This window comes from Ovis canadensis, chromosome 1 (genome assembly GCF_042477335.2).
Source record: "Ovis canadensis isolate MfBH-ARS-UI-01 breed Bighorn chromosome 1, ARS-UI_OviCan_v2, whole genome shotgun sequence".
Lineage (NCBI taxonomy): Eukaryota > Metazoa > Chordata > Mammalia > Artiodactyla > Bovidae > Ovis > Ovis canadensis.
In genome coordinates, this window is record NC_091245.1 from 192,842,679 (window position 1) to 192,868,036 (window position 25,358).

The following is a 25,358-nucleotide window of genomic DNA, read 5'->3' on the forward strand; positions in this document are numbered from 1 at the left end:
GGAGCCCAGAATGGGCTTTGGTAACTGTGGTTGGGTTGGTGGATAGAAGGGAGGCAGGAAGAGGTATGCGCACCGTGGGCCGGCCCCTCGAGCAGGTGCTCTCCTCACCCCCCACCTGCACTTCTATGGTGACTGTGCTCCCACAGCTCCTATCGCACTTCTGACCATGTTTTCTAGGACTGTATCCCTCTGCCTGCTGGCGCCTGCTCACTCTGATTCCTTTCCCAGTCAGTCACTCAGCAGAGTGTAATTGAGAGCCAGCAGAGTGCCAGGTACTTTCTAAGATGCTGGGGGAAAAGCAGTAAGATTCAGTGCCCATCCTGGAAGCTCCCACAGCTTAAGGCAATGATCTCTGTATTTCCTATCAGCTCTGGATACCCTCAGAACCCAAGGAAGACAGGGTTTCCTGAAGCTGCCTATAAACTCTCTTACTTTCTACCAACACTTCTGCTATTTCTGCTTTTTGTCTGCTTATTTTCAGAGATGTCAAAGGACGGCCTACAGTGAGATTCTCCTCTCTGCCTTTTAGCATATTCTCACACTTTTCTCATCAGGGCGCATTTCGCACATTGGGAGCCTTAAGAGACAGGAGTTAGGCTGGTGATGCCACACCAAGTTCTGCCCTGAGCTGTGAGACAGATGTGCCTGGAAGCACCAGCCTCAGGAGCTAGAAGAAGCCTCTTACAGGTGAGGAAACACAGGTAAAAAGCCCCCCTGCCCCCACTCCTGGTGGAGTCAGCTGCTCTCGGCCAGCATCCCTTCAGGGCACCTACTCTGCACACCAACAGATGAAGAGTTAGGTCAGAAGGGAACCATAGCCCACTGACTTCCAACAAATGATGACTCTAAAACCAAGCCTTATTACGAGGCAACTGAGACCCACAGATGGTAGGGCCCTGGCCCAGAGTCCCAGAGACAGCCATTGAGAGGCCCTGGCTTCATCTCTCTCAATGCAAAACACTGTAACCACAGTAGTTCTTTCACTTTCCTATTTAGCACCTTCTCAAAATGCATGTTACATATCACACCCTAAGCGTACTGCTCGTTCCTTTATTCAGTAATTAGCGTGCCTAGGAGCCGTGTGAGCTTGATGGATGCAAAGGTCATAGAACCCGAGGTCAGCTGCCAGGGTGCCAATCCTGGCTCCACGGCTTACTAGCTGCTTGACCTTGGACATGATAACTTCTCTGAACCTCAGTTTTCTCATCTTTATGGTAGGGACAATAAGATGGAGAATAATGAAGAAATAACTCCAGAAAAAATGAAGAGGTGGAACCAAAGCAAAAATACCCAGTCGTGGATGTGACTGGTGATGGAAGTCAAGTCCGATGCTGTAGAGAACAATATTGCATAGGAACCTGAAATGTTAGGTCCTAGAATCAAGGTGAACTGGAAGGGGTCAAACAGGAGATGGCCAGAGTGAACATCGACAATTTAGGAATCAGTGAACTAAAATGGAGCAGAATGGGTCAATTTAATTGAGATGACCATTATACCTACTACTGTGAGCAAGAATCCCTTGGAAGAAATGGAGTAGCCATCATAGTCAACAAAAGAGTCTGAAATGCAGTACTTAGATACAATCTCAAAAATGACAGAATGATCTCTGTTCATTTCCAAGGCAAACCATTCAATATCACAGTAATCCAAGTCTATGCCCCAACCAGTAATGCTGAAGAAGTGAGGTTGAACGGATCTATGATGACCTACAAGACCTTCTAGAACTAACACCCAAAAAAGATGTCCTTTTCATCATAGGGGACTGGAATGCAAAAGTAGGAAGTCAAGAGATACCTAGAGTAACAGTCAAGTTTGGCCTTGGAGTACAGAATGAAGCAGGGAAAAAGCTAAAAAATCTTCACCAAGAGAACTCTCTGGTCATAGCAAACACCATCTTCCAACAACACAAGAGACAACTCTACATGGACATCACCAGATGGTCAATACCAAAATCAGGCTGATTATATTCTTTGCAGCCAAAGATGAGAAGTTCTGTACAGTCAGTAAAAACAAGACTGAGAGCTGACTGTGGCTCAGATCATGAACTCCTTATTGCAAAATTCAGACTTAAATTGAAGAAAGTAGGGAAAACCACTAGGCCATTCAGGTATGACCTAAATCAAATCCTTTATGATTATACACTGGAAGTGACAAATAGATTCAAGCGACTGGATCTGATAGACAGAGTGCCTGAAGAACTATTGATGTCGGTTCCTAACATTGTACAGGAGGCAGTGATCAAAACCACCCCCAAAGAAAAAAAAGGCAAATAGTTGTCTGAGGAAGCCTTACAAATAGCTTAGAAAAGAAATGAAAGGCAAAGGAGAAAAGGAAAGATATACCCATTTGAATGCAGAGTTCCAAAGAATAGCAAGGAGAGATAAGAAAGCCTTCCTCAGTGATCAATGATAAGAAATAGAGAAAAACAACAGAATGGGAAAGACTAGAAATCTCTTCAAGAAAATTAGATACCAAGGGAACATTTCATGCAAAGATAGGCATGATAAAGGACAGAAATGGTATGGACCTAACAAAAGAAGAAGATATTAAGAAGAGGTGGCAAGAATACACAGAAGAACTCTACAAAAAAAGTCTTAATGACCCAGATAACCACAATGGTGTGATCACTCACCCAAAGCCAGGTATCCTGGAATGCGAAGTTAAGTGGGCCTTAGGAAGTACCAGTACAAACAAATCTAGCGGAGGTGATGAAATTCCAGCTGAGCTTTTTCAAATCCTAAAAGATGATGCTGTGAAAGTGCTGCACTCAATATGCCGGCAAATTTGGTACACTTCTCATTCCAATCCCAAAGAAAGGGAATGCCAAAGAATGTTCAAACTACCACACAATTGCACTCATCTCACATGCTAGCAAAGTAGTGCTCAAAATTCTCCAAGCTAGGCTTCAACACTACATGAACCAAGAACTTACAGATGTTCAAGCTGGATTCAGAAAAGGCAAAGGAACAGAGATCAAATTGCCAACATTTGTTGGATCATAGAAAAAAGCAAGAGAATTCAGTAAAACATCTACTTCTGCTTCATTGACTATGCTAAAGCCTTTGACTATGTGGATCACAACAAACTATGCAAAATTCTTCAACAGATGGGAATACCAGACCACCTTACCTGCCTCCTGAGCAATCTGTATGTAGGTCAAGAAGCAACAGTTAGAACCAGACATGGACTGGTTCCAAATTGCAAAAGGAGTACATCAAGGCTGTATATTGTCACCCTGCTTATTTAACTTCTATGCAGAGTACATCATGAGAATTACCTTGACTGGATGAAGCACAAGTTGGAATCAAGACTGCCGAGGAGAAATATCAATAACCTCAGATATGCAGATGACAGCACTCTTATGGCAGAAAGTGAAGAGGAACTAAAGAGTCCCTTGATGAAAATGAAAAAGGGGAGTGAAAAAGTTGGCTTAAAACTCAACATTCAAAAAACGAAGATCATGGCATCCAGTCCCATCACTTCATGGCAAATAGATGGGAAAACGATGGAAACAGTGACAGGCTTGATTTTGGGGGGCTCCAAAACACTGCAGATGGCGACTCAAGGCATGACAATAAAGATGCTTGCTCCTTGGAAGAAAAACTATGACAAACCTAGACAGAAAATTAAAAAGTAGAGACATCACTTTGCTGACAAAGGTCCATCTAGTCAAAGCTATGTTTTCTCCAGTAGTCCTGTACGGATGTGAGTGTTGGACCATAAAGAACGCTGAGCACCAAAGAATTGATGCTTTTGAACTGTGGTGTTGGAGAAGACTCTTGAGAGTCCCTTGGACTGCAAGGAGATCAAACTAGTCAATCCTAAAGGAAATCCGTCCTGAATATTCATTGGAAGGACTGATTCTGAAGCTAAGCTCCAATACTTTGGCCACCTAATATGTTGAACTGACTCATTAGAAATAAAAAGACCCTGATGCTGGGGAAGACTGAAGGCAGGAGAAGAAGGGGATGACAGAATGAGATGGTTGGATGGCATCATTGACTCAAAGGACATAAGTCTGAGGAAGCTCCAGGAGATGGTGATGGACAGAGAAGCCTGGCTTGCCGAAGTCCATGGGGTTGCAAAGAGTCTGACACAACTGAGCGACTGAACTGAACTGAACTGAACTTATGTAAAATGCTCAGTACAGTGCCTGGCACATAGAGGGCGCTCAATAAACATTAGCCATTGTTACCTTCCTGGGCCACTATGCTGTCCTCATCTTCAATTCAAGGAATCTGCAGCAATGTGAACTGACCCACAATTCCTTTCTCTTCTTAATAAACTATTTCATGTAATTTTTTTCTCTACTTACAAGCAGAGATAGACTTAGTGTTTCAAAAAGTATTAACTGTATCTGGGCCCTTTGATAAATAATTTCTGAACAAAGGCATGGCAAAATTCCTAGTGCACTAACTTATATGGACATAAAAATCTGACGAACTATTAGAAATAAATGTGAAAGTATTAAGACCTGGATAACAGTTTATGAACGCTTCTCTTAATCATTCAGCTTCCTCTTGCAAGAAAAATTCCAACCCTTCATAACCCAATATTTTCAATTTTTCAGGAAAGGGACACAAATTCTTGGAGAAATGGGAAATTTTCCCCTTCACATCTCTAGACCAACTGTTCAGGGTGAAAGGGACTGTTGTTTGGGCCACAGACTTGTGAGGCAGACGGCTATTTTCACATGCAAATGATGGCCACATAGAGTGATAATCCAGGCCTGGGGCAGGCAGAGACCTCAGCCTGGGCTGTCTAGTCATGCTTTCACGGTGCATGTGGCTGAGCTAATTAGGGAGCCTGCTGTCCAATGAGAGAGGGTATGTGCGAGAAAGACTAAAAGTACAAAGTGTGCTAGAAACCATGCAAATGAGTTTAGCCTGGAGTAAACAGGCTTTAGTCACAAGATCATGGCTGGGGGTGGCCAAGGCTTATGAGAAGAAGTGAAATGTTTGGGCTGGTATGCCAGGCCCTGTGCTGGGCACTTTGTATAGCGTATTTCAGGTGGGCAGTCCAGCAGTGCACGTGGCCCTGCGTGGGTTTATGTGTATGTCCATTCCCTCAGCTGGCGGTGGTGGGGGTCAGACAAATATTTACAGCAGGACCTTTGTTTATTATTTTGGATCATAAAATAACAAGAGAAAAATCAATCAAGGCTCTCACTGGTTAAAATGAATTTTGTTTGCTTGCATTTAAGGAGTGTGTGGATGTCCCTCAGGCTGGTGATGGTGTAAGGACAGGGTAGGAGGTGGGGTGGGGAGAGAGGAGATGGAAAAATAAAGAGGTATTTAGGAACAAGTCAAGGGGATGAGATCATAAAATAGTTTCCTAAATTGCATCTGGTCCTCATCTCTACCCCACCTCCACTGCCCATTCGGGCTAGGTTTTCTCCTGTCTGGATGACTGCAGCTCCACTGACTGGCTCCCTCTGCCTTCAGTCCCTCTCTGTCTACACCCACATCAACCCCAGGCAGGATTCCCCAAAAGCGAATCTGATTTGAAACTCCCCTACTTAAAAGAAAAACCTATTGACCTTGCTCAGCTTTTATATTTTCTGCATCTTTAAACTTTATGTGGAGTTTTAAGTTATCCCTGGTTATTCTGTGTTTCTTTTTGTTTGTTTGCTTTCCTAAATAAAAAGGCTAAGAACATTCTCAAGATGTGTCATGAAGCCTATGTTTATATTATATTCCATCTGGGACTTCTGAATGTTGCTACATTAATTTTAACTTTAAAAATACTATACATTGTGTGAGTTCAATTATGTTTTTAAATGATTTTTTAAAAATCTATAAAGAAATAGCCTTTATACTTCATATTTTAAAATGAAATGTGTTATTCTCAATAAGAGAATTATAATTTAGAGTACACCAGCTATTATGGACTGAATGTTTATATCCTTACCCCACCCCTAACCCCTAGTGTGGCTACATTTGGAGATGGGTTTTCCAAGAAGTAATTAAGGTAACACACACACACAGAAGTCGCTCAGTCGTGTCTGACTCTTTGCAACCCCATGGATTGTAGCCCACCAGGCTCCTCGGTCCATGGGATTTTCCAGGCATGAATACTGGAGTGGGCTGCTGTTTCCTTCTCCAGGGGGTCCTCCTGACTCAGGAATCAAATCCAGGTCTCCTGAATTATAGGCAGACGCTTTACCATCTGAGCCAGGTTAAGGGAGATCTTAAAATGGGATTGGTGTCCTTATCAGAAGAGACACCAGGGAGGTACTGTGCAACCCACACATGTGCAAGCACGTGTACACTGTACACACACATACACACACACACACCACCTGAGGAAAGGCCACATGAGGACACGAAGAGAAGGTGACCATCTGCAAGCCAGGCAGAGTCCCTCATCAGGAGCCGAATCAGCTGGAATTTTTATCCTGGACTCTCAGCCTTTAGAAATGTCAGAATACTAATTACTGTTGTTTAAGGAACAGTTTTCAAATTGGCAAGCTCCTCCTGCCTCAAGGGATAAACCCAGCCTCTCTGAACTGGACAATCCAGGAAACCCTTGATGCCTCCCTGCTGACATCTTTCAAGGATACGTACCATGAGAACTGATTTCTGTCCCAAGATCTCCCTATACCCTATGCTTCTAGTTTCCTGGACACAATCTCCAAGCCAGAATCAGGAGCCTCAGCCATAAGCGACCACACGGAGGCTGGATATGAGTCAGCCAAGAGATTTCCCATAAGACCTGCCCCACTGGGCTTCTCTTGGAGAGGATGGAAGGGGAGATCCTCAGAAGCAGCGTGGGGGACAGTCAATGCGGCCGTGATCCCAACAGAGACAAGCTAACATTCATTAGTCACCAAGGCCTGCAGCACAAGTTGATCTTGGAAGCACTGAGATGCACAGAGGCTACATCCCCACTGCTGAGTCTCCTGAGTTTTCCTCTGCCTCCTCACATTCAACCACCAACACCCCAGGACATCACTCTTCCTTGAACCTGAAAGAGTCTTATTTCCTTCTGGCCCTCTCTCCCCAATGCTACCCCAGTGCCCTAAGCAACACACCTGAACCTTCTAAAATTTCCTGAACTTTATAAAATTTTCCAGGCACATTTCATCTCTGTGTCTTCACTTCTGCTGTTCCCTTTCCTTGGGAATCACTCTCCCCAGCTTACTGCCAGGTGAACCCCTGAATGACCTTCAAGGTCTACTCAAATGTCACCTTCTCCTTGAAGACCTGTACAACATCTGGAGGTCTTTCCACTATTCTCTACCAGTTACATGTATATTTTCTTTTATAACATTTAACCAACATATGGTGATTATTTGGCTAGGGGAGAGACTGTACAGTATTCTTACATGTATCTTAAACTTCTAGCATTGGGTCTATACACAGTGACACTCAGGAAAAGTTTTTTGGTTAATTGATTAGAGTGGGAGAGAGAGGGAAATAAAAGTGGAGAGGGGACAATGAGAGACAAAGAGACAAAGGGGTGATGAAGGACAAAGTGGCAGTGAAGGAATCACAGAAAGATCAACAAAAGTTTAACATGCACAGTGACAGATGGCCAATAGACACATAAAATGATGCTCATCATTGACAATTATTAGAGAAATGCAAATAAAAACTACAATGAGGCACCATCTCATACCAGTCAGACAGCCCATCATCAAAAAGTCTACAGATAACAAGTGCTGGAGGGGGTGTGGAGAAAAGGGAACCCTCCTACACTGCTGGTGGCTATGTAAGTAGGTAGAGTCACTGTGGAGGTTCCTCAAAAACCTAAAAATAGAACTATCATATGATCCAGCAATCCCTCTCCTGGATATACATCCAGACAAAACTTTAATTTGAGAACATACACATATCCCAATAGCCAAGACATGGAACAACCCAAACGCCCATCCACAGAGGACCGGATAAAGAAGGTGTGGCGCATACCTAGATAGAATATTACTCAGCCGCAAAAATAAGTGAAGTAGTGCCGTTTGCAGCAACGTGGACGGACCTAGAGGCCATCGTACTGAGCAAAGTCCAGCAGACAGAGAGAGACAAGTACCATATGACGTTACAAGTGTTGCAAATGAACTTATCTATTAAATAGAAATAGACTCAGAGACATAGAGAACAGATTCGCGGTTGCCAGGGCAGTGGGTGGGTGGGAGCAGATGCAGACTATTATGATGGAGAGACAACAAGGTCCTACTGCGTGGCACAGGGAACCATATTCAGTACCCTGTGATAACCATAATGGAAAATGATATGGAAAAGAATATATATATATACTATACCTGAATCACTTTTCTGTACAGTAGAAATTAACACAATGTTATAAATCAACTACACTTCAATAAAAATTTTTTTTAAAAAACAAAACGCACAGTGAAAAATCTTTAGCAATAAGTGCATTTTCCCAATTCAACCTCATGTTTCATTTCTAGTAAATTGTTTTCCTGCTTATTTTCTGTCCTAGTGAGCCCTGATGCCCTCTATAGGATCCCCTTTAGACAACTCAAGCTTTTTCTTAGATACTAATCTCACATATTTCAAACATGGAGTCACTTTCTTCCTTAGAGCAATACCTAAAACTTGATAGCCTGCAGTCTCTCAAAAGTGGGGGAGGAAAGTTCTGACAGTCACTTGGGAGAGTTTTCACAGCGCTAAGTCACAGTTTCTGACTGCTATGATGAAGTAGCAACCCATAAAGTCACATGTACTGGAGATAACAAGTATTCTCAAATATTTATTATAACACCAGGTCACAAATCATACTGCAGCAATCCACCAAGAGAAAGTACCTTCTTCATATCTCTTCTACAGTATCATTCTTAGCAACTGCAAAAAAAAAACCTTTCTGTTGAAAAAGTATTCAGGTTTTCACAAGTGATCCCCTGAATTACAGGTATAATCCACACAGTGACTACAGTCCTGAGTACAGTATTTTAGTTTGCTGGGGCAAGAGAGACAATGATCTCTCATGAAAAGATATACTAATATTCCTTTATACATGAAAAATTCTAATTTATAGAAAGGAAACAGTAAATAAAATTTTCTAATTAACATTTTTTAACATAGTAAATTTATCATTTAAAAATATTAGCACCAGAAATCTGGGGTAAGACGGTAGACTGAATGCAGGTTCCTAAATTTGTCCTCTCCTCAAATCCCACTTATAGACAGCAAAGAGTGCTTTTAAAAATAATAATAATAAATGATGTAAATCAATAAGAATGGAGAAAAGAACAACAAACTTTAGAAGCTAAAAAGTGGATGGTCCAGTGGAACTAGGATCAGACCTGAGAAAATAGAATCTCAAGTCTGCAGAGGGAAAAGCAAGAACCCACCTGACTGACCCCACACAATTCTCAAAGGTCCCAGGATGAGTGAGCAGTACCAGGTGTCTGGACATAGGAATGAGAGGTGGTAGGTTGAAACAAGGAAGACCAAGGTGGGAATTCTGAGAAGTCACTCATGCTACCAGGCACCTGAGGCTCCCCAACCCACAGAAATCTGAAGGTTTGTTCTCTGGAGAGGATAAGCCAAGAGCTTTGACAAGGGGTGCTAGGTCCAGGTGAGGGAAATCAAATCAATGTGAATACTGGAAGCAGAGCCCCCCAAACCTTTTCCCTAATTCAGCTCTCACAATAAGGGCAGCCAGCAACATCCTTCAGCCAGATTGGAAGATTCCTCTCTGGAGAAAGTAAAGTAATTCCAGAAGTGCATAAAAGTATGAACCTAGGAAGGTAACCTCAACAACCAGTCTACCCAAACTATCCCATACAGTTCAAACTGACAGGACTAAACTGTGTGTTCAGTATTTCCAATCAGCTTTTATCCCCAACTTTTAATCATAAACAAAATGCCAGTGCCAAGAATTACCAGATAGATGATAAATTCCTTTACTATAGAAGATAAAACCCAAACAAAGAAGGAAAGGGCCACTTAGGGGATGCAGAAACTAGGCAGAGATTTCTTTTAAATGTTTTAATAAATCTTTTGAGAGTTAAGAGAAAATACTGTATCCATGAAATAACAACAAAAAAGATATTATTAAAGCAATAAAAACTAACATACAGAAAACTAAAATTTTAAAAAAAGCTTGATTACTAAGAACATGGTAACAAAGGAGGAAGATGATAGGAAGAATGGAGAATCAAGCAGAGGGAAATTCTCAAGAAGTGAAGATAAAAATAGGTGAGAAAAAAGTAAGAAAACCCAATATCCAAATAGCAGAAGTACCAGAAAGAGAAAACAGAAAGTAGAGGGGGAAAAAAATCATCACTGAAATAATTCAAGAAGATTCCTTAGAACTAAAAGACATAAGCTATCAGAAAGGACCCACCAAGTGCCCAGTGTAACATAAATAGAACCTCATGATAACATATCATTTTGAAATTTTGGAAAACTGGGGGCAAGAAGACCTTCCTTCTAACTCACTGTTACAAATAAAGGATTATGAATCAGAAATAACTTTAGACTTCTCCCTGGTAATACTAGAAGCAATGAGACAAACAGTCAGAAATCTAAGATAAAATAATTTCCAACCTAAAATTTGATACCCAGCCGAATGATCAGTCAATTATAAGCACAGGAAAAAGAATTTTGAGACATAGAAAATCTCAAACAATTGATCTCCCATGTGCTCTTCCACAAGAAATTACTAGAAAATGACCTCTATTAAAATGAGAGAGCAGACTAGGATGGCGTGGTCTTCAGAAACAGGAGATCCAACAGAGAAGAAAGATAAAGGAAGGTGAAGAGATCCTGGGATGACAGCTATGGCAGCAGTAGAGGGTGACCACCCAGACTGAAGCAGTGTGACTAAGGACGCTGGAAGCCATCATCACCAAGATCCCCACAGCTGCCACACCTAGCTTTCAACCTGAGGTCAGAACATCAGCATGAACCATCTCAGAGCCTTAGCTGTGTTTGGCTCATTTTGACCACAAACTTGGCCACGACGTTGCTGGTCTTTTTCTTTCATACTGCTGCTTCAGCCCCCAGAAGTGCTCTGTTTTCACTTACTCCTGAGGTCTAGAGGTAGGCAACGATGGATTTAGACATAGAAATAAAAAGCAGCTCAGTCCTCCAAAACATCCCTTCAGGTATTTAGTACATGACCCATATAACAATTGTGAGAAAGGCAGGCACCTAACGTCAGACAGTGATTACTTCTGGTGGGGCAGGAGGGAGATGTACTTGGGGAGGAAGCAACAGGGAGCTTTCTGATTGCTTCCTTCCAGGACTAGCAATCTTCTGATTCTTAACCTAGGACTAGAAGACATTTTGCTATTCTTTAACAAGAACATATGTTTTTTATACATTCTTCTATATGCAAGATATATTTTAGAATAAATTAAGAAATCAATTCTAATGTAAATGTTGGAAGCAGGAATATTTTGCCACCTGTTTAGGGGTAAACTACCCCCTCCATGTTCTTTCTCTGTAAAGTCCTGCACTTTATTCACAGAGAAAAACATAACTGTTTACCTTATGAAGTAATATCTCCATTTGTGAGATCTGAGTATATTTTCTGTAAAGACTTTGAGAATCTCCTTGAATTTTCACAAAAAATCTAATGTGAAGACCAGATTAAATTAAAGACCAGAAGTTCCCCATCTCTGGCTTAAGGTCTAAGTCTAGGGTTCAATCCCTGGTCAGGGAACCATCTTACACGCCATGCAGCATGGCCAAAATAAAAAAACAGACACACACACACAAAAAACCAGTTTGCATTCTGGAACTAGACTATCTGGGGTGACTGTCAACCCTACTAATGCTGTAACCTTAAGCAAGTTCTCTCTCACAACCTCAGTTTCCCCAATTGTAAAACAGAAATAATACCACCTACCTCTCATTGGAAGAAGTAAATGAATTAACACATATGAATTACATGAAACAATGCCTGACATATATTTTAAGTGCTCAGTAAAGACTAGGTGCTATTATTTTCATAAAGATAAGCAACTGTTTTACTATGTGTGGCAACCAACCATCTTTCTACAAAAGAAGCTATTTCCATCAAAAGGTCCATGAGTATCGGCCCTTGCTGTGGTCAGTCCCTCTCTCCATGGACTCCTGGCAATCCACTACTATCACTATCTTCTAACCTGCTCCTACTTACAGATGTAAGTTTGGAGGAAGCAGGTGGTGTTTGTGACAACACTCAGGACTGAGACGTGGTTCCCTAAAAGTGGCAGACTTAACTTGCAGATGGGCTATCAAACAGCACCGCTGCCTCCTTCACCAACCAGCATCATAAGGGGGTTCCTCTCAGCAGAGCCAACACTTAGATGTGAGCGATGACTCCCTGTAAACACCCAGGGCCACAACAGGGTCTGAGGCAAAGAGCACTGGACCAGGAGTCGGGAGCACTGAGTTCCAACTGTGACTCCGTGTGACTAACCTAAGGCCACTCCACTTCTCTCTGCCTGTTTTCTCATGCACAGAATCAAACACATCATTCAGCATTCCCAAGTTCTGGAATTCTCAGTGTGGGTTGGTTTATCCTTAAATATGATACAATTAGTGCAGGGTGGGGGGAAGGGAGGTCAGTCATGGGGCAGAGAGTCTTCTGAAAACATACCCCATCCTCTAAACCTGACTTCAGAGCTGGTGCTGACTTGCTGTGGGCTTCCATCCTCATGTCTAGGCAGGGCCTGTAACAATGTTATCACTTTTTAAAACATATGCCTAAACTAGTTCCTATTGCAGAAAATTGGCAGGTGCTCAGTTAATAGATTATTCCACCAGACAGTTGAATGCATTGGCCATTGGTCAAAAATGAGGTCATTGCAATCCTATGTGCTATAACTGGAAAAGCCTGATGAGAAACAATTGTCTATTTTGTAACAAATAGGAATCCATATTCTGATCCCCCTAAATTTGCCTTGCTTGGTGTGTGGTTCGGGAGCAAAGGAAGATCATGTTCAAGGTCAAGTTGGCTTTGCTCTTTGATTCATCTGATTGTCCATGCATGTTTCACATCAGCAAATCCCCAACCAGATTCCAGCTGACTTGCTGGAATTTCTGTCCAACATCACTAGATCCCTGGTCTTTCTCTCAAACCTGCACAGTTGGAAAAAACGAGTCAGAAGACTCTTACCCCAGCCATCTGGACACACACACTCAGGGGATATGTGTAACATGACACCTGTGTACTTTTCCCAAAAAAAATTTTTTTAAGCCTTTAAGGGACACAGAACTCTTATTACCAGAGGCTGAGGTGTCCTTCCAGCAGGCAGGCCAGCAGGCATTCGTAGACACAACTAGCCCTGTGGATTCACAGCAGATAAGACCTGCACTTTGATTTTACTAGTAATTTGTCCACACATTTTCATCAAGTATTTAATGTTGACCTAAGCAAGCATCTCCACTCACTGCAAACAAAAAAATCCAAGAGGAAAACTTTCAAAGCCACAGTTTCTCCTCGGCTGCAACCCTTCCTTCCTTCCTCCTTCCCAAGACGGTCTGACTGAACTTGAACCTGACCCCACCCTGGGCTGGGCTCTCCACGCAGGCATTGTGGTTCCTCTCGCCAGCTGCAGCCTGTGCAGACAGAATACCTGAGACCTCGGCCAAAACAGGAAGGCCGGCGCCTCTCTGAAGGGAGGCCTGGGGAGTATCCATCTCCCAGGCGACTGCAGATAAGAGATGAGGGGGCCGGGCTTGCCACACCTCCGGTTATGTCCCAATCAACCCATCTGACCCAGTCAACTCATCTGATTAATTGTTCATTCATTCACGCAACACATGAATTGAGTACCACTGGTTTAAAGCCCTGAACTAGGGCTTGGGTACAAAGGTGGTTGAAATGAACCCCTATCTCAGGGGCCCCCGTGCTCTGACAGCCACTAAGGTGCCTGGCAACTTGCATGCCTCTGGGGCCCCCAGGGAAGCCTCTGCAATCCCAGAGTAGATCCCTCAGCAGGGTCCCTGAGGCAGTGGAGGGCTTGAGTAGGAGAACGGGCAGATGATCACCGGCCCAGCCCTCTCCTGGGTCTCACCTCTCCCTTAGCACAGAGGGGGCCTGCAGATGCAGGTACACCTTCCAGTCACAAGAACACATCTTGTCACAGACTAATGGCAGGCTGGCTGTGGTGAATAAACTTTTCAAGACTAAATCACCAACACCGCCCAATTCTGGATCCTCCAAAAGCCTGCTCATTACCAGTCTGCAATGAAGCATGTCTTTAACTAGACAGTAACTGGCTTCTATCTACAATGGCAGAATCTTGTGTTTTACAGAGGGGGATTAGGGCAGTAAAAAGGACCCCAGACTGGGCCAGGAAACCCCCATATAGTAATTCATTCCAAGATCCAGCCATGAATAGAGGTAGAGGGGAGGAGGAAAGGGGATTAGAGGAGGAAACAAGAAAATGAGGGAGGGAAAAAAGGAGTCAGAAAGAGATGGTGGTGTGATGGGGGGGTGGTGGATAGCAGGAGAAATCTAAAGATGCTTAAAATGCTACTCGCTGCTTCGCATTCTCTTAATGTCCATCAATTCCAGTAGATGGTTTGATGCTCCCAGCTGGGGTCCTGTGGACCTCATACATTTCTGAAGTAACACAACTTCCCAAGAAATCACCTAAGAAAGTGACTGAAGTCCCCACCCATGCTCGGGTCAGGCTGTCTGAGGCTGACAATGTGGAGGGCAGAGGAATGAACATCCTGGCTCCCAGACTGGCCTCACCCAGTGCTCTCCAGGAAGAAGGGTGGTGCCTGAGGACCAGAGGGGAGTGTCCAGCTATGTAGGGAGCAGCCCCCAGCCCTGACCCACACCAGGCCCTGCCTTGAATTCGGTCCTGGTCAGCTAGCTTGTCTCCTGTCTCTGTCCCTGGTGGCCTTTGGGAACCACATTTTAGCTGCTGCAGCACCTGGTTCCAGCTTCTGATCTTGCCTCACAGTCCTCCACCTCATCTCCTGCTCCCCCAGCAAGCTCTGAGCCCTCATAAAGGCCCAAGTGGGCTCACAGAGGCTGGCAGGGCCTCAGAACCCCTTGATCCACAGGAGAAGGGGAGCAGTAGAGAATTCTTGGTGGAAGAGAACATTCCTACCACTTTCCTCCCAGGCTATGCCCAGAAAAGCACCATGGAGCAGCACTTTGGAGCCCAAGCTCAGAGTTCAAAGCTTAGCTGAGCCACTGACTTTGCAGCCTCAGTAAAGCTGCACAACCTCTCAGGACTTTAACTTCCTCATCTATAAAATGGGGATCACCATCTGACCCAAAGCACTAGGCTGTTTCAAGAATAAAATAAAATATATGTGAAGTGTCTGACCCAGAGCTGGTGCTCATTACCTCCATACACACAAACAAGCAGGTTCTGCCACATAAGTGCTGGTCAAGGGAGACACAGAGGAAGGAGGGACAAGTCCTTGTTCTGGGGCTAAGAGCTCCTGTCCCTGCCCTGAGCCCATTCCCAGAGCAGTGAGATCGTCAGACCAGTCTCCAGGATTCTGCCACCCTGAGCAAGTGAGGTCTTGGCCCGTCACATTTGGTTTTTATTTCACTGAGAACAGAGCCGAGCCTACATGAGCAGGGTTCTCAACCCTGGCTACACGTGGGATCATCCGGAACACTTGAAAATACACACCAACGGCCCGTCCCAGCTGTGCTGATCCACTTGGTCAGGGATCCACTTGGGGCCAGGGATTCTTCTTTTTTTCCCCACGAGGATCTCCCAGTGTTTCTAATGTGCAGGCAGGGTCGAGAACCCCAGGGACAGAGGCTGGGAAACTCATTTAAAGAACTCATCAACAGGGCTGAGAAGACATTGTTCTCTCAGCTGGACCAGGAAGGGGGCTGGGTACTGAGGCCTGAGTTCTTGGAAATTGTTTCACCTCTCTGGGCCACTGTCCCTGCATCTGTGAGATGGAAAAAACAACCCTGCCCAGCCTCCCCTACAGGGTTACCTGTGAGGGTCACGCGATATGGTGTGTGTACTGCGCCACCTCTTAAGTGAGACACCAGGACCTCACAAACCACTTGACATCCCGTTTCCTCCTGGTCCCTCCGTAAGCAGACAGTAAAGGCTGAGGGAGCCGCCCTGGGACAGGGCTCCCCAGAGCGGACAGCCAGAATCACGACTCCACACAGAGGCCATCCTGGGTACTGCAAGGCCCTTCCAGGCAGCCCTTCCTCCCCAGGGCAGGAAAACCCTTCCGCTTCCCAGCAAGGGCACGAAGCCCTGCGGAGGGAGAGGAGCCCGCCAGGAAGTCGGGAGGGGAGGACGATGCAACAGGGTCATGGGGGCAGCTGGGCAACTGTCTTCATCTCAAGAGGAGAATGGGGGCCCAGGGAAAGGGGGGCCCTGCGCTGAAGTTCCAGGGTAAGGGTGTCCCCACACGGGCTTTCATCACTGCAGGAGGGCTAAGAGGCTGCAGTATGGTGTCACTATCTCACACTCAGCGTACTTGTTCCTGCACACTTACTCAATGTCTACTACCTGCCAGGACCTTAAGACCACCCAGGAAGACCCCAAAGCTCTCTTCGGTAGCCACAAGTCCAAGCCAACAGTGAGTTCCAGAGAACCGCAGAGGCATGGGTGTGCTCATTACACCCTGAGTGGAACAGGGAACAGTCACCTGAAGAGTTTCTGGGGTGAATTCTTAAGGAAAGAATATACATCTTTAGCCTACTCACTTTGTATGTTTGGAATTTTGTCAGAGATTTTTTTTTTTTTTTAATCCCAAACAGCGAAAATTGTCTCTTCTGGTGAAATTAATTTCCATCTTAACAAATACAGCTCTGTTGGCTTCAAAATCAGCACGCCCTCCCCAAACAACTTCCACCCATCCCAGAGCTTCACCTACGCATCCGCACCGCTTATGACTGGATCGCCAGATCTTCACTCACCTCTTACATTCCCACACCCCTCACCGCCCCCGCCGCGCCCCCCAACCCCCACACCGGCCCTGCTCCTGCCAGATCCCGTGCAGGACACTAGTCAGCCAGCCCAGCCAGCCCGGGGGTCAGCCTTGTCTCTTCCGCCTGCACCGCCTCTCACCATCTCGATGATGAGATGCCTCTCACCATCTCTCCTTCACCGGCCCCTCCCCCACAGCAGAGGGCTGCATCACCATTACTTTTCTGGGTTACCAACAACAGCCTCTCAAATCGGGTTTCTGCCTCCATTCTGCACCCCTGTCTCAAGCCACTGGTCTTCTAAAATATAACAATACTATCACATTTCCCAGAGTCTCAAGGAAAGCCCAAGTCCCTTGGCGCAGCAGACAAGGCCTTTGGTGAGCCGGCACTGCCTGTTCCCCACCACCCCCAACCCCAGGCACCCTCGCTGTATACTCTCTTGGGTCTTTGTATAAGCTTCCCTCCCTGTAAGATTTCTTTCCTTCTCTTCTTCTAAACCCTGTATTCCTGCAACAATCAGCTCAGGGGGAATCTCTTTTCCTGACTCTCAGGCTGGGTTGAGAGCCCACCACAACCCCAGGTTCCCTGTGTAAACCCCTGTCATGGTACTTTCCACAACCTAGTAACGGCTTACTTGTCTGCATCTCTGGTGACACTGTGAGCAATTAAAATGAATGAAATGGTAAATGTCATAACACAGATAAATCTCACAAATACCTTGGGTGAAAAAAGCCAACTGCAAAATAACTCATTCATCCACAATTATTTATCAGGTGAAAGGATCCATGCAGTATGATTAAAGGTACGTACAATCTTCAAACACTAAACAACCACAGAAATCCATTATGGCTGTCTACAGACGGTAGAAAAATTAAAATGTACAGGCAGGACATGCATCAGCCTCAGGCACGTGGTTGCCCGGGGGAGAAGAGGGAGGTCGTAAAAGTGCAGCTTAAACTATGTTTGTAATGCTTCATTTATTTTTATTTTTAATAGAGATCTGAAGCAAACCTGGCAAAATATTATCCATGAAATTCGGGGTGTGAATAGACGAGCATCTGTTATATTATTTCCTGTATATTTGAAGTATTTCATCAGTACATTTTAAAATCTTTACTGAGGAACCAGAGTCTCAAATGCCCTCATGAATATCCCTCAGGGTCTGAGCAGACTGCTGCAGCCTCTTACCTCAACTGAACTCCCTCAGCCTGCCTGCCCCACTGAGCTGGGCAGGAAGGCAACCTGGATATGTAAACATTACTTTTATCTTCATTTTTACCAATGAGAAAACCAGGCTCAGAACATCTGACCTTGCTCAGACCACACAGGCTCCCAGATTTTGGACTATATCATCTGCTTATACTCTCTCCCCTATTTCACCCAAGAGCAAGAACTTAGGTTAAAGGAAAATGGTAAAGAGAATTCTAGAAATACAAACAGTTGCATTCATCTGTATTTATAAACCAGTATATATCAAGGGGAAGAAGAGGGTTCAGAGAGGTGCAAAGCTGGAGGTACAACCAAATGAGTAACTTAGGGCTTACTGAATGAAATAATGAAGCTTATTGACTGAAAACCAAATGGGTTTGGATTTTGTCCTATAGGCAACAGACAGCTACTGAAGATGTTTAACCTGGGGAACACAAGCAAAGCACTGTTTTAGGAAAGATAATCTGGCTTTAGCACACAGGAGATGTTGGCTGCCTATAGGCGATGGATGAGAAGATTTTGGAGGGATAAAGTTAGATTTAGAAATCATCTAAGCAGCCCACATAAGAAATGACATCTGCTGATCTAAGGTAAGAGCTGTGAGACTGAAAAAGATAGGAGGATTTAAGCTAGACACAGAAATAAAAGTTAACACCAACTTTCCAGGCTCGGGGAAATTCAGAAGATTAGCTAATTATTTGTTTATTGTTTTGGGGGGAGAGAGTAAGGAGGAGAAGATAAATAAAAAGAGGAGAAAGAAACTGAGTAGCTCAGCCTGCTTCTGTCTCAGTCAAGGTGATGCTCAGACATCCACGGAGTTGGCACTGTGGAGCTGAGCTCAAGGAAGTTGGAGAAGCTGGTAAGAGCCACCCAGGCTTCAGTGATGCGGGAAGGCTCCCCGAGGAAGAGCACAGAGAGAAGCACTGACTGCACAGGACGGACCCTGGGCCCACTGCCCACAGCAGGGGACAGGAAGACTAAGAGGAGAGTCAAGACAATGCTGTGTCCTAGAAGAAACAGGAAGAGACCGTTTCCAATCAGCACAGTCTGATTGCTACAGACTGAAGGTGTGTGTCCCCCGCCCCCAAATCCACATGCCGAAACCTGACCCTCAATGTGATGGTGTTAGGAGGCAAGGCCTTTGGGAAGTGATTAAAGCTGGAGTTCCAGCTCATGAAGCAGGAATCCTCGGGAATGGGATCTGTGCCCCTATCAAGGAGACCACAGAGAGCTTGCTTACTCTCCCTCCATGTGAGGACACAGTGAGAAGACAGCGGTCTATGAAGCAGGAAGCAGGCCGCACCTCAGTACTGGGACTTCCAGCCTCTGGGCCTAGAGAAATAAACACCTGCTGTTTAGAAGTCGCCCAGTCTATGACATTTTGATACAGCAGCCTGAATAGGCTGGGACAGTGGTCAGTGGCCCAACGGGGGTCAAGAATAAGAAATGAGCAATAGTTCTGGATTTAGAGATTGAGAAGTCAGTCGGACCTCAGATAGAAGAATTTCATAGACAGCAGAGTCAGGCGTGTGGACCCACTCCTTCTATAGCTCCTGAGAAGCGGCTGTGGCCTTCCCTGCAGGCGAGCACAACCCGCCTCTCTCACCAAGCAGCACCAGCTCCCACCTGCCGGCTCAGCTCAAGGCACCTGCTGGCCGCTGCTGTGCTCCATCGAGCGAGCCACCCTGGTGGAGGGGGCCAAGGCAGACCAGCGTTTGCAATGTGGGCCCACGAGTGGAAGGCACCACACCGCCAGGCCTGGCAACAGTCTTCCTAGATTACCAAAAGTTAGGCTTGGAGATGCATCATTTCAGTTTTAAATGCAGAATAAAGAATTAAAAGGTGTCACATGTCACTTTATTTTCTAAAATGTATTTCTATCTGCCCGACTTCTCCAGCAATAAAATCATTTTGGCATGACACTCATCTCACACAAATGAAAATATAATCCAAGAAAATGGCACTGTAGAAGCTTTAAGCCAAACAAATGCTTGGGAGTACCTTGTTTAAATTAAGTTGTCACGCTATTTAGCTTTGTATAGTAATGGAACTCTGCACTGTGCAATGATGCATGTTTCGGAAGAGACAGACTGGGAGGTGGGAAAGGAAGAGGGTTCGTGCTGCCAACCTGCAGGCTAGGGAGTCGGGAGGTGAGGAAAGGGAGGTGGTGAGGAGGTGCACTGTCATGGGAAGCTTAGACAAGAAACGAGAGCTACGGCGCAGCGGCTTGAGACGGAAGGCTGAGACGGGACATAGCGACCTGGGTGGGGAGGAGGACGAGCCAGGCGAAAGCCATCAGACTGAGGGCAAGTCTGCATCCTGACCATGAGGCCTCCAGCGCCACTCCCCCTCTCCACCCTGCTCCCAGGACTGCGGCAGTCAGGCACGCCCCTGACAGGACACTGGAGAACTTCCTAGAGAATACCAACTGCGCCAGAGGAGAGACCTACAGAAACCGACATTTGGGAGACCTCTGATGAAACAGCCCCGTCTGCCACAGGGTCACCCGACAGTGATGCCCCCCTGCCAACCACCACTCTGCACAGAGAACTTCCAATCAGCATTTCAGAAGCCTCATCATTAAACACAAAGAAATGACCAAGGACTATAAGAAAGCACTGAAGGACGCTTCCAGCAATTATCACAGAGAACAAAAGAGGATACAACAGAATAAAGAAGCCTGGAAAACCAGGTGATGTAGACAGCAAAGGAAAATTTCAAAAGAAAATAAAACCTCTATAGGTTGAAGGAGTCAAAAGGAGATACGATATCTGTAAAACAAGAATAAGATATGCCTTTAAAATTAACGGAGAACAACAAAGAGCTCTTGGAAATTAATGGACAAAGCAAAAAAAATCAGTTAAAAGGTTGCAAATAAAAGTGAGGAACTCTCCCATAAAGTAGGAGGGAAAAAAGGAATAAACTGTAAGGAAGATTAGAAATACAAGAGGAGGTTCACACCAGGCACCCCACCATCACACTAGCCAGAAATCAAGAAAATTTAAAAAGGAAAGCAAACAAAAACAGACCGAGAAAACAAAGGAGAAGAAACTGTCACAGAAATTGCTGAAAATTCCAGATGGAAAGGGCCCCTGCTTGCCTGTCTTGGTGCTGAGTCATATTTGACTCTTTGAGTGCCCAATTAATAAAAAATTTCATTATATTAACTGTAAAACTCAGGGTAAAGGGAAGATCCTAAGCACTCTGAGGAGAAGAAACAGGTTACCAAGAGCAGAAATCAGACTAGCACCAACCTCCAAGATGTCACTGAGGGATGGAAGGTGGAACAACGACTGCAAACTTCGGAGACTGTGATTCGCGTTTACTTCCCCATATGAAGCAATTCTCTGGCAGTTCAGCTCTGTGTCCTGCAGTTCAGTTCAATTCTGACACTGTCTACCCATAGAGAGTATCATATCCCACAACTCAGGGCTCCGTCCTACAAGACTGCCTGCTCCCCTTCAGATGGCCCTCCCAAGTCCAGGCTGTCCCCTGTACTTCTGAGCTACAGGCTACAGATGGGAGGTTCCAAATATCCCCTCCTTGGGTTCAGTTAGTTTGCTAGAGTGACTCACAGGACTCAGAGAAACAGGTTTCTTACTAGATCACCGGTTTATTACAAAGGGATATAACTGAACAACAGTCAAATGGAAGAGATGCACAGGGCAAGGTATGGAGCGTCCATGCTCTCTGGAAGCCACTCTCTCTTCATCTTCATGTGTTCACCCACCCAGGAGCTCTCCACACCTAGCCCTTTAAGGTTTTTATGACAGTTTCACTACCCAGGCATGGTTGATTAGATCCTTGGTCACTGGGGTTTGAGCTCAATCTCCAACCACTCTTCTCTTCCCTGAGGTGGGGGAAGGAGGGTGACTGAGAGTTCCAACGCTGAAACCACAAGGTTGGCTCCATTAGCAACCAGGCCCCATCCTGAGACGCCTTCCATAAGTCATCTAATTAATACAAAGACACCTTAGAGTTCTCATCACTGCAAATTCTAAGGATTTTAGCGGCTCCATGCCAGGAATGAATGAAGACCACATCTATCTATCTATATATCTACATAATTATAGATCACAGTATTACAAAAGGGAAAATGATTTTCAGCCTAGATTTTTACATCTCCTATCAATCACATGTGAAAGTGGAAAAGTAACATATCCCACCATAGATAAAAGAGGATGACCTGGGATACAGACGACAGGAACCAACACCCGGGAACAGGGAATGCAAGTGCCAGTACAACACCCAAGACCCAGGCCTGAGACTGTCCATCCAGAAGGACGATGAAGAGGGAGTCTCCACGAGGAAATGGAACAAAGGGAGCACAGGAGAAAATGCCTGGTAAGTATCTGAAAGTGCTATGTGGAGAACCTTTTAAAATAGTGGTAATCACCTAGAAAATCAGGCAAATGAAAAAAATGGAAGGTATTGGATTGACTGGTGGCCTGCCAAAAGATGTCCACATCCTACTGCTGGAAACCTGTGAATGTGACCTTATTTGGAAAGACAAAAGATCTTTTCAGATACAATTAAGGCAATGGCACCCCATTCCAGTACTCTTGCCTGGAAAATCCCATGGACGGAGGAGCCTGGTGGTGCAGTCCATGGGGTCGCAAAGAGTTGGACACGACTGAGCAACTTCAGTTTCACTTTTCACTTTCATGCATTGGAGAAGGAAATGGCAACCCATTCCAGTGTTCCTGCCTGGAGAATCCCAGGGATCGGGGAGCCTAGTGGGCTGCCGTTTATGGGGTCGTACAGAGTCGGGGACAACTGAAGTGACTTAGCAGCAGCAGCAGCAGCAGCAGCAAGGCTCTTGAGTGAGATCATCTTGGATTAGCCAGGTTGGACCTATTTCCAATGACAAGTTGGCCTTACAAGACACATACAGAGCACAGACAAGGGGAGGAGAAGGCCATGTGAAGACAGAGGCAAGATGAGAGTGGTATGGCCACAAGCCAAGGCATTCCCGCAGCCATGAGAAGTGGGAGGAGGCAGGACACGTTCTCCTCCATTGCCTTTGAAGGGTATGCAGCCCTGCTCAATTTCAGATGCTCAGCCTCCAGAGCTGGAGGCGAGTACACTCCTGCTGTTTTAAGTCACCAAGTTGTAATTCATTAAAGCAGTTCTAGGAAACTAATACATGGAGTAAACTTAATTTTAGGAAAAGTTGAAAAATATACAAAAAGCAATCAGAATACACAATGTGACTCAAAATTAATATATTTTATAAAAATTAATACTAAAAGAAAAAATGACATGTTAGGAAAATTTTTTCAACATATAACAGACATTGTCTAGCACTAACATAAAGCTAAATAAATATCTGCTTTATGTTGAATTAATTGTTAGGTAGAAGAGCTATAATATTGAGTTAGTAAAAGAGTTCCTTTGACTTTTTCCATAACATCTTACAGAAAAACCCAAATGAATTTTTTGGCCAACCCAATACATTAAAAGGTAAGACAATCTAAAGGAAAAATAAGAGTACAGACAATGCAAAGATAAAGAAATACAAGTGGCAATTTAAAAAATGAATAAAATTATCCTCAGTAATGACTTAAGAAAAATTTCAAAAAGTTCACAATTTTTGCCCAACACATGGCAGAAATTTAAAAGACTGAACATATCCAATACTGTCAAGAGTATGGGGAAGAACTCTTATATACTATTACTAGGTGTTCAGAAAGGAACAACATTATTACAAGGCCATTTGGTAGTACCTAATAAAATATTCAGTGTGCTTCATCTTTGTCCTATGAGTTCTATTGATGAGACTTAATCCTCCAGAAATAATCCTGCAAATTTTTTACAAGGATATTCATGTTGGCAACATGTAATAACAACAAACTGTGAAAACCTAAATATCTATCAATAAATTAATGTTTTATATGGATATGGAATACTCTGCAGGTGTCATAAAAGACCAAGGGAATCCTAAATGTACTGCCATTGCAGGGTGTCTGGGATATATTATTGGGTGGGAAAGGAAGTGCAGCAAAACAATATAGAATTACATTTTTACAAAGAACTACATTTACATGTTTATGTATGTAAACATGTGCATGTATGCTTGTACACGTATAGAAAATAGACTGGAAAGATATTCACAATCTCCCTCTGGGAATGGGAGTGGGAGAATGGAGTAAGGGGAAAATATTTTCACTTTTTACTTTATATTTCAAAATTTTTTTAAATTTACAACGTAAAACATTAACTTTGTCTTTGAAATAAAAGGAAAAGGAAAATTTGACAAGTGTATTTGTTTTCTGATTTTAAAATTAACTACTGTGGTTTTGAAATGTGTCTGCAAATCCTTTGACACTTCTCCATTCAAAAGGTAAGAAACTAAATCCCCTCCCTTTGAATGAGGGCCAGACTAAGTCACTCACGTCTAACAGTTTGTGGTAAAAGTGCTGCTATGGGATTTCTGAGGCTAGATCATAAAAAGGATGGCTCTCTCTTGCACATGCTCTCTCTTGCTCATTCTCTCTCTTGTCTGTCCTTGGGGAATCCAGTTACCTCATGACTCGAGGACACTCAAACAGCTCTTTGGAAAGGACCACATGGAGAGGAACTGAGGCCTCCTGCCAGCAACCAATACCAACTTGCCACCCAGATCCTCCAGCTCCAGCTAAGCTTTAATAAGTCTGCAGTCCCTGAACCTCGTGAGAAAACCTGAGCCAGAACCATCAACCAAACCATACCCAAATTCCCGGCCCACAGAAAAGGCAAGAAATAATAAATACTTATTGTTGCTTTGCGCCACTAAATCTGGGGGTAATCTGCTCAGCAACAATAAATAACAAATATCTACCAATCTCCCTCTGGAGAGCAGAGTGGGGAAATGGATGGTTTTTTTTTTTTAAGCTTTACCTTTTTTCTTTATGCATTTATGATTGTTTGGCTTTTTAAAGTCATTTATGTTGAAAGAAAGAGAAAGAAAGACTTTAAAGCATATTTTTAGAAATTGTTTTTCCTGACCTTAAAAATAACACTAGTGAAAAAGGACAAAGTTGGAGGACTGACATTACCCACCTTCAAGACTCACACTATACAGCTATAAGAATCCAAAAAGAGGGATACTAGAAAAGAGATAAGTAGAGCAAGGAAACAGAATAAAGGGCCCAGGAACAGACCCATGCAAATACAGTCAACTGATCTTTCGCAAAGGATCAAACACAGTTCAGTGAAGACAGGATAGTCTTTTTAACAAATGGTGCTAGAACGACTGGACATCCACATGCCAAAAAAATTGAGATACTCAGCTTATACATTCCACAAAAATTAACTCAAAATGGATCACAGAC

At 44.2% G+C, this 25,358-nt stretch overlaps 1 protein-coding gene across 2 annotated transcripts in view; it reads right to left on the reverse strand.

Moving 5' to 3' along the window:
• SLC12A8 (solute carrier family 12 member 8) overlaps positions 1-25,358 on the reverse strand; it is a 140,627-nt gene that overhangs the window by 76,449 nt on the left and 38,820 nt on the right. The gene's annotated exons all lie outside the window — the stretch shown is intronic.